The sequence below is a fragment of the Solanum tuberosum genome, unplaced genomic scaffold, assembly GCF_000226075.1.
Source record: "Solanum tuberosum cultivar DM 1-3 516 R44 unplaced genomic scaffold, SolTub_3.0 scf00121, whole genome shotgun sequence".
Lineage (NCBI taxonomy): Eukaryota > Viridiplantae > Streptophyta > Magnoliopsida > Solanales > Solanaceae > Solanum > Solanum tuberosum.
Genome location: NW_006239046.1, coordinates 309,229 through 318,580, shown reverse-complemented (window position 1 = coordinate 318,580; position 9,352 = coordinate 309,229).

Below are 9,352 nucleotides of genomic sequence, written 5' to 3'. Positions count from 1 at the left end.
CACTCACTACTCCAGTATCGGCTCCTTCATGATGCGCAACACCATCAAAATAGATATTTCAAGGTGGTTGGATTGCCACTAACATTCCTTCTTCATCAGGTAATTAATGATATTACTCCCAATCATTCAGAATTGGATGATTGGCTAAGAAATCTTCCAGCTCTTTTCCTTTTACAGTTGTTTGAGAGATATACACAATTTGAAATTGTTGAAATTTGAGGTACCATCTTGCTAGCTGATCACTCAAGACAGGTTTGGACATGACAAACTTGATAGGATTTACTTAAGAGACAAATCGTACGACATAAGCTTGGAAGTAATATTTCATCTTTTTAAATTGATAATATGAGTTACAGACATAACTTCTTAATAGGTGAATACTTGATCTCGTTTTGTGTCATCATCCTACTCATGTTATAAAGGATTTTCTAGAAGTTCTCCTACTAACCTTTCTTATGCCGCAATTTATACTATCAACAGTTTTTCAGGTATTGGAGCTACAAGTACTAGAGGCTTCATGATCATATAAGATTTTATGTTACGAATGCATGGGTACAAGTTTGGTCCCATTAAAAAAGGAACATCCTTCTTTATAATACGACTCAATGTTTAACATCTCCAGGCTAGATTTGAGATAAATCTCCTAAGGTATGCCAACTTTCCCTGCAAACTTGTTAACTCATGAATATCTTCAGGCTCAGGCATCTTCAAATTAGCATCTATCTTGTCTTGGTCAATTTCGATGTCAAATAATAAAACCAAGGAAATTTTCAGAAGTGACTCTAAATGCATATTTTGAAGGGTTCATTTTGAGTTGGTATCTTCGAAGTCGTTCGAACACCATTCTCAAATTGTGCAAGTGTCATCACTCTTTCTTGATTTCACCACTAAGTCGTCAATATAGAACTCAATTTTATGAAGCATATCATGAAAATTATTCTGCATGGCTCGTTAATAAGTAGCTCAAACCTTTTTAAAACCGAAATGAATCGCTTTAAAGAAATATATGCTTTTAGGAGTGCGAAATGCAGTAATTTATTTATCCCTTCGTGCCCTGCGAATTTGATTGTATCCAGATAAACCATCCATGAAAGACATTGTATCATATGTAGTCGTGGCATCAATTATAAGCTCAGGCATTGGAAGAGGAAATTCATCCTTAGGATATCCATTGTTAAGATCGCTAAAGTCAACACACACTCAAATTTGACCATTCTTATTTCATGCAAGTGCAATGCTTGAAATCCATGTAGGATATTTGACTTCACAAATAAAACTTGCTTCAATGAGCTTGTTGACTTCAGTTTCGATCAAAGGAACTAGTTCAGGACTAAATCGACATTGAGAAATTTCTTAACATGACAAACACCTCAGTCCCATAAGGAATCGAGGAAAAATGTGAAGGAGTTAAAGGCTCTCTAAGATGCCGCCAAAAAAGAAGTCGAAGATGTCGAATCTAAAGTCTTAGTAGCTGAACAGGAGTACAACAAATGTGTTGATGTTTCCTTAGTGGCCGCAAAAGCCTCATATGACGGAGAAGAGAAGAAGAGGGTCTTAGAGGTCCACTACAAAAAAAACCCTAAATTGCCAACAGATTTTGCTAACAACTTAAGTTGGTTAGTATTCTACTAACAAATTACCAACATATTTCTAACTGAATTATATTTTAAAACTTAACAACGAAATTCTAACAGATTACCAACCAAAATCTTAGTAAATACGGTGGGAAAAAATGGCGCCAAATTTAGCAACATTTTATCAATGGATTACCAACTGAAATATTACTTACGCACACCTTTTGTTGGTAATATTACCAATGAAGTATATATCGGTTGGTAACTATGACAAAAAATTGTTTATATAATTTATTAACATATTACCAGTGAATTACTAACCAAACATTTACCAATGGCAAGATTGTGTTGCTAAATTTACCAACCAAATATAAATGTATTGGTAAATTAGTAACGAAATGTAATTTGTTGGTAAACTTGCCAACCAATATCCAATTAGTTGGAAATTTTGCCGACGAATAAAGATTGTAGTTAGTAAATTACTAACATCATTATAATAGTTGGTATTATACCAACCAATCATTAATTCATTGGTAAAATTTACCAACATATTAATTATTAGTTGGTAATATTACATATGAATGTTTAGTTGAATAGTAACTATTACCAATTGTGATAAAATTTATTGGTAAATTATTAATTACTAACTTATATTTGAATAGTTGGTAAATTTACCAATTGAAGTTAATTTTTTGGTAAATCAGCGTCTAGTGTTGAGGCTTTCATATTCAGTTTGTGTCGTTAGGCGTCTTAACTTTTAAATTTTAGCCAAAAATTGACTTTGGTCAATATTTTATGTAAACGTGCTCAGATTAGAACTTTGTCAGTGTCATTAGCTTCGAAATGTCATTTTTTATCTAACAGGAAGGTTGGTTCAAGTTTTGAAGCTTCCATTTTTTGTTTGTGCCGTTAGGTGTTTTAAATCTTCTGTTTTGGCCAAAATTTGACTTTGGTCAATATTTTTGTGAACATGCTCAGATGAGAATTCCGTCAGCGTAATTAACTCCAAAGTTTATTTTTTATCTATTAGGATGGTTGGTTCGGGTTTTGAGGCATTCATTTTTAGTGTGTGCCGTTAGGTGTTTTAACTTATAAATTTTGGCCAAAATTTAACTTCGGTCAATATATTTAATAAACATGCTCAAATAAGAATTTCGTCAGTGCAGTTAGATGCGGAAGGTCATTTTTTATGTAATAAGATAGAGGGTCCGGGTTTTGAGGCTTCCGTTTTTAGTTTGTGCCGTTATGCATTTTAACTTTTAAGTTTTGGCCAAAAATTTCACTTTAGTCAATATTTTTGGTAATCGTGCTCGAATTGAAATTTTGTCACCGCGGTTAGCCATATAAGTTCAGTTTTGGTCTCAAAGGATGGTTGGTTCGGGTTTTGAGACTTTTATTTTTAGTTTGTGTCGTTAAGCATTTTGACTTTTAACGTTTTGCTAAAATTTGAATTAGGTCAATTTTTTTGGGAAACATGCTCAAATTTGAATTTCGTTAGCGCGGTTAGTTCTGGAAGGTCATTTTTCGTCTAATAGGATGGTTGGTTTGGATTTTGAGGTTTCCATATTCAGTTTGTACCGTTAGGCGTTTTAACTTTTAATTTTTGGCCAAAATTTGACTTTGCTTAACACTGTCAACTTGTACACTACATACATTTTGAAACATATCATGATATAATGATATGTGTCATATTGAGATTAATTTAACTTGTTATCATAGATTTTTTGCATTGTTTCATTCAAATATGATTTATAAAATTGATATTAATATTTTTGGATTTATATTCGTGCTCTTAGATTTTTAAATGCAATAAATTAATAAATATTTTACTATTGAATAATCATTCAGTTAATAATATTTTGAACATATTGTCAATCAATTAGTAACGTAACATTGAACTTGAATGATATATTACCAATTAACTAACAATGAATTAGTAAATTTATTAGAAAAACAAATAATCATACTAACGTATTTAAAATTTATTACCAACAAGGGTTGTGGTGGAGTGGTAAGTACTCATTCATCCTTAACCAAGAGGTCTCGGGTTCGATTCCCCTTGGGTACAGAGTTGCCTTTGTTAGGGAGCGCTTTATCCCCCAATGTGGGACTTTCCGGCGTGAATCCGGATTTAGTCGGGCTCCAATGTGGGTACCGGATACCGGATGGGAAATCAGGGGACTTTTCCGGTGTGAATTCGGATTTAGTCGGGCTCCAATGTGGGTGCCGGACACCGGGTGGGAAACCAAACAAAAAAAAGTACAAAATTTCAGTTCATCTGTTTTCAAGGGCGTCAATTTCAAATTAGTGTTGAAGGAAACAAAAAAACCAATTACCAATATATCTTGAAAAGTTTACTATCAGCATTTGTTACTATAAAACATAATCGAATAATAAAGAAAAAAAATTGTATTACCAACGGAATCGAATAATAAAGAAAAAAATTTACTAACTCCTTTTCAATTCGTTAGTAAAGGTACTAACAATATACTAACCAAAAATTAGTTGGTGAATTTACCAACGGAAATTTCAGGGCCATGTTTCAAAATTTTGTAACAACATCTTTGGGTGTTTACCAACTGATTTTTGGTTGGTAAGTTTACCAACAAATTAAAATCGGTTGGTAATATTTACCGACGAGCCTTTTAGCAACGGATTAATATAAGTTGGGATTTGGTTGGTAACTCAATTTGCCAACCAATTTGATCAATTTACCAACGAATTTTTTTGTTGGTAATTGGGGTTCCTTTTGTAGTGGTGTCTTTTCTTTGACTAAAACAAGCAACTAATAAACCCTCCTACAACAAATTGTCCTTTTTATTAATACATCTGAGAATTCAAGATATTACGTTTCTCCCTTTCACACCAATGAAAATCTTTAATATCTATTCTCATGAATTTATTAAGTGTTACTAGTATCTAACGGTAAATTTCCTTTCGAGTAAATAAACATTTACCAGTATATATTTATGCACGACAATTTATATATATATGATACATTGAGTATATTCTAATGACTCAAATAAATATATTACTTTTGTAAATCCTATTTATTAATCATAATTCTCAATTCATATATTATAATCTCACATATATAAAATATTAAGAACTTCGAATAATTCCAAATAAGCAAACCATTTAATGGTAGCCATTTATTAATTATAAAATTCTTAATATATATATGTGTTAATATATTTACATGAGAAGGAGAAATAATATGCTCATATATATAATTAAATAATTTGTACTCGGGCACCGTGCATAACTTTTGTTGCCTCTTGATGAAAAAAAATTCACAACTTTCAATAAATTTACCTTCGGAAAATTTATTTAATAATTTAAATTACCTTCTATCATGAGTTATGCCAAATACTCATACTAGAAAAAACTGTAGGCAAAATTTGATGCAAGTGGTGGGGTAAGATGCTATTGCCACAAATTTTTTTATAGACAATCTTTTCTTTATAAAAAAAAATATAGAGCAAATTTGCAACATTAAATCGTTAACGCTAATTTAGCAATTGGTGATGCCGTTGCTGCCGAGTGCCACCGACACGATGCAACATATAACCAATTTTCGTAATAGAAAAGTGTTAAGAATTATCAACATCTTGACCCTAAATATGGTTTCACATACACACAAATAATCTATGTTATGTATTTAGATACAAGCGTAGCTCATGATGCCAATGGTTGGAAAACTATATGCACAACATAAGCATACCAGAATCATAGTGCTTACATGAATAATAGAGAACCAATATTGTTTATGCTAGAACACACATAATCATGTTAGAACACATAAAATTGCTGAAATTTAATTCAAGAATTACTTCTTGAAGCGTGAGCACATACATTCATTATTTGAAATTAATATTTTAAAATATAATGGAGGAGTGTAATATCATCAATCTTTATATCGAGACATTGATTCCATCAACTAACTTATTATTTCACTAATATATATTATTATCATCCAATCTACCAGGCATATCGATTCATCTCAGAATCTCACCTTTTAATAAATCAAAACGATAATTAATTTATATATAGATCATAATTATATCAGAATTAAGAATATAAGTACATTTAATAGTTTAGAGAATATGATTTTGTCATTCAGTCTAAAGCAACCATCCCTACTCGGTTTCATTCAATACATACAAAATGCACTAGCACAAGAAGTTGGAACTATACCGTTCCCATAATCAAGATAAATTATATATAATCTTGTGCTACAATCGTACCGATGACATGTCCAATTTCCATCTTAGATTGTGAACAAAATACATTATACTTATAAGAACCGATGATTTAATCCTCTGTGTATAAACTAAAATTCTATACACTAAATCATCTAATATATAAGTAAACAGACACCATAAACGAATATATGATCTATAAAAACTTTTATTAAAGCAGAACAAATAGTTATTCTATAATAAATATTATATCTAAATATATGGTTAATAGTATATATCCCAACAATCTCCCACTTAGACTTTTAACCATCACAATTGTTATAATGTACTATATCTAAATGCATGGTTAATAGTATATACCCTAACAATCTTCCACTTAGATGTTTAATCTTGAAAATTGTTAGAATACTATGTCTAAACACATAATTAATAGTATATACCCTAACAATCTCCCACTTAGACTCTTAACGACGCATTCACAACTTTCACATGCATTCCTTTATTCCTTATCGAAAGAAATTTACTAAGTTATTTTCTCATGCAATTTCTTCTAGTAGTGGTTCGTCGTAACAAATCAATTTTGTACAAGATCTAGATGGACCTTATCATAAAACCTTCCAAGAGTGTACTTCTTTTCAGGAATTCTATCATAAAAGTTCTCTCAAGCATACAAAAAAATCAATCTTCGTTATGATTCTCCTACCACGACTAAGTACTACTATTATAATCACACTTTCATGTTCTTGAATTTTAATATTTTCTTCAAAACCTTTCGGTATTGAAATATTAACAACTTCTTCATGTTGTGTTCTTTAATTTTCTCAACGTCACTCCTACTAGTTGAGGTAGTAGTTTTCTTATGTCTAGTAATGATTCTCCCACTGCTTAAATGCAATGGAACGTCAATTCTGACATACCGATTAGATGTTCTTGAGCGTGTGAATTTACAATTGACTTATTTGTTATTTCTTTGTTCAGTTCCCAAAACTTGTTTACTTCTAGGAATATGATTTAATTAATGATCATTTTCTAGAAATCTAACATTTGTGTTAACAATTGCCCTGTTTTATTTAGGACTGTAAAAAAACATTCTTTCATTCTTTTAGATATTCAATTAACACATACACATCCCATTCTTAATTCCAATTTTCTTATTCTCCCTCTCAGCACATATGCAGGACAATCCTATATCTGAACATGTCACAGATTAGACTTACGTCAAATTCACACTAGTTCTATAGTTATCCAAAGTACTGATTTGAAAAGAATTAAATTCAGAATGTGATATGTAGTTCTCAGAACATATCCCAAAAGAAGCAAAACAACTACAAATAAGTCAAACATTAATCTTATCATCTTCATAAGAGTCTATTACTTTTTTCTTTTACACCAATCTATAATATAGTGTCTGGTGTAGACAATCGAAATGCAATTATTCTATCATATAAGTGATTCATCAATTATGTAGAGAGATATACTTCACTACAATCAAATTGCAATAACTTTATATATTTTTTATGATGCTATTTTTATTTGTCTTAAATATTTTGAGTTTATCAAGACAATCAGACTTACAAAACATCAAAAAATATATTCATATCATGAGTAACCTTCTTGATCATCACTAGAATACTCAAAGTCACCTCTTGCCTAAATGCTCATTTACCAAACAAATCAGAATAGATTAATTCTAACTTATCACTACCTTTTTTCCCTTTTAAGAGGAAATGTATCTTTATTATTTTTCCTTCTAAACAAAACTCACATGTTGGTAGTGACTTCACTTTCAATGAACCGTTATGTCCATCCATTAACCAACCTAGGAGTTCTATTCAAAATAAATAACTTAGACGCTAGTGTACAATAATTTTCATTCCATTTAAAATATATTTTCTCTTATGAGATAGATTAATATAATTCAATTGAAAAGAGATAATACTATTAAAAAATTCACGCATCAATATACCACAAGAGATAAAATATTCATCAAACTCAATAATATGAGAGTTACAAGAAAAATATATTAAGTATCCATCTCTTATCTAGTTAGAAGTTGAAAATAATTTCTTCTAACATAAGGTGCATGTACAATGCATTCTTTGAATTAATATCTTATATCTATCGAAAGAAATTCTTGAGTAGTACTAAGTGAGTTTGTAAAGTCTACTGAAAATTTGAGATATAATGCATTAAATAGATCATAATATGTTGAATAATCCTAGATAACAAAATTCTGGGCTCATTTATACATATATATTCATGCATCTCGAATAGCCAATCGATGAGATTGGAGAACTACTCATGCAATACACATGTACAATGACTGAATATTCACACCATAAACTTATACAAACCTAACTTAGATGGAGAGCCTACTGTTAGTTTAAGTCAAGTGAAAATCACTCTAGTTGCATTGATCCAATCATATATTACTCAGTTTAGGAGAGTTAATACATATTATCAAAACTAGACGATTAAATACATGGCGACTTGTATTAATTTCATCCGATAAGGAGAAAGGTCTGCCAACACATGAAACTAATACTTCACTACTATTTAATCAAATATGACCATAAACTCACATAACGATTCAAAAGGAAAAAAATCTTACTCAGTCGTTCTTATGAATCTACCAAATTTCAGATCAATCAGATTTTTTTTATTCAAATTTCAAAATTATGATCAATTTGATGAAAACGTTATTTGACCAAAATAGAATTTAAAATCTTTCGTTCAGTAATTTCTTTTCCTTTTTAATGTCATTCAAAAAATATCTTTTCTTACTTTCTGTTCACGCTTTAAACCTATAATAATAAAAACTCAATGAAATAAAATACAAAGAGAGTCAGAACCTTACCTTACTATCCTATTGGGCGTAAAACACATCTACGTATGTTTGTACACACGTAGGTGATGAGTAAGTAAGAGGTATTCTATTTAACATACTCCCACCATTTCAAATTAAATGGATTGTTGAGGTATTTTACATCATTTAAGGAAAAAAGAATAAGACATAAATTAGGCATAACTATCTATTTTTACACTTATTGATTATTGTTAAATTTATGATAAATAACTAAACATTAATTATAATAACTAATTCCAATACAACCTAATGAAGGGTAAAATTGGAAGAATATTTTAAAAGTAGTTTTAAAAATAGAACAATTAAGTTAATTTGAAAAATAAAAAATATCTCAACAATTTAATATATTTGAAATGAAGGGAATATATTTAGTTTTTAATATTATTTAATGAGTACCTAATTTTAACACACATCAGACAGTACATATAATTACTTCTTAATTGTAGTATGAAATAAGATCTCAGATGGTCATTAATTATGGGCCATTTTCAGAGAAAATTACTTAATTTTAATTTTTAATTTAAAAATTAGTGTATAATTCTTTTCATAGAAGTCACTCAATTTTGATTTTAACTCAAAAGTTACTCAACTCTAAACAATTTTTTTTATATAGAAGTCACTCAATTGTTAGTATTATACTTATAAAGTCACTCAACCTATTTAAATTAATTTTTTCCAATAAAAGTTTGAAACATAAATTTTTTATTTTA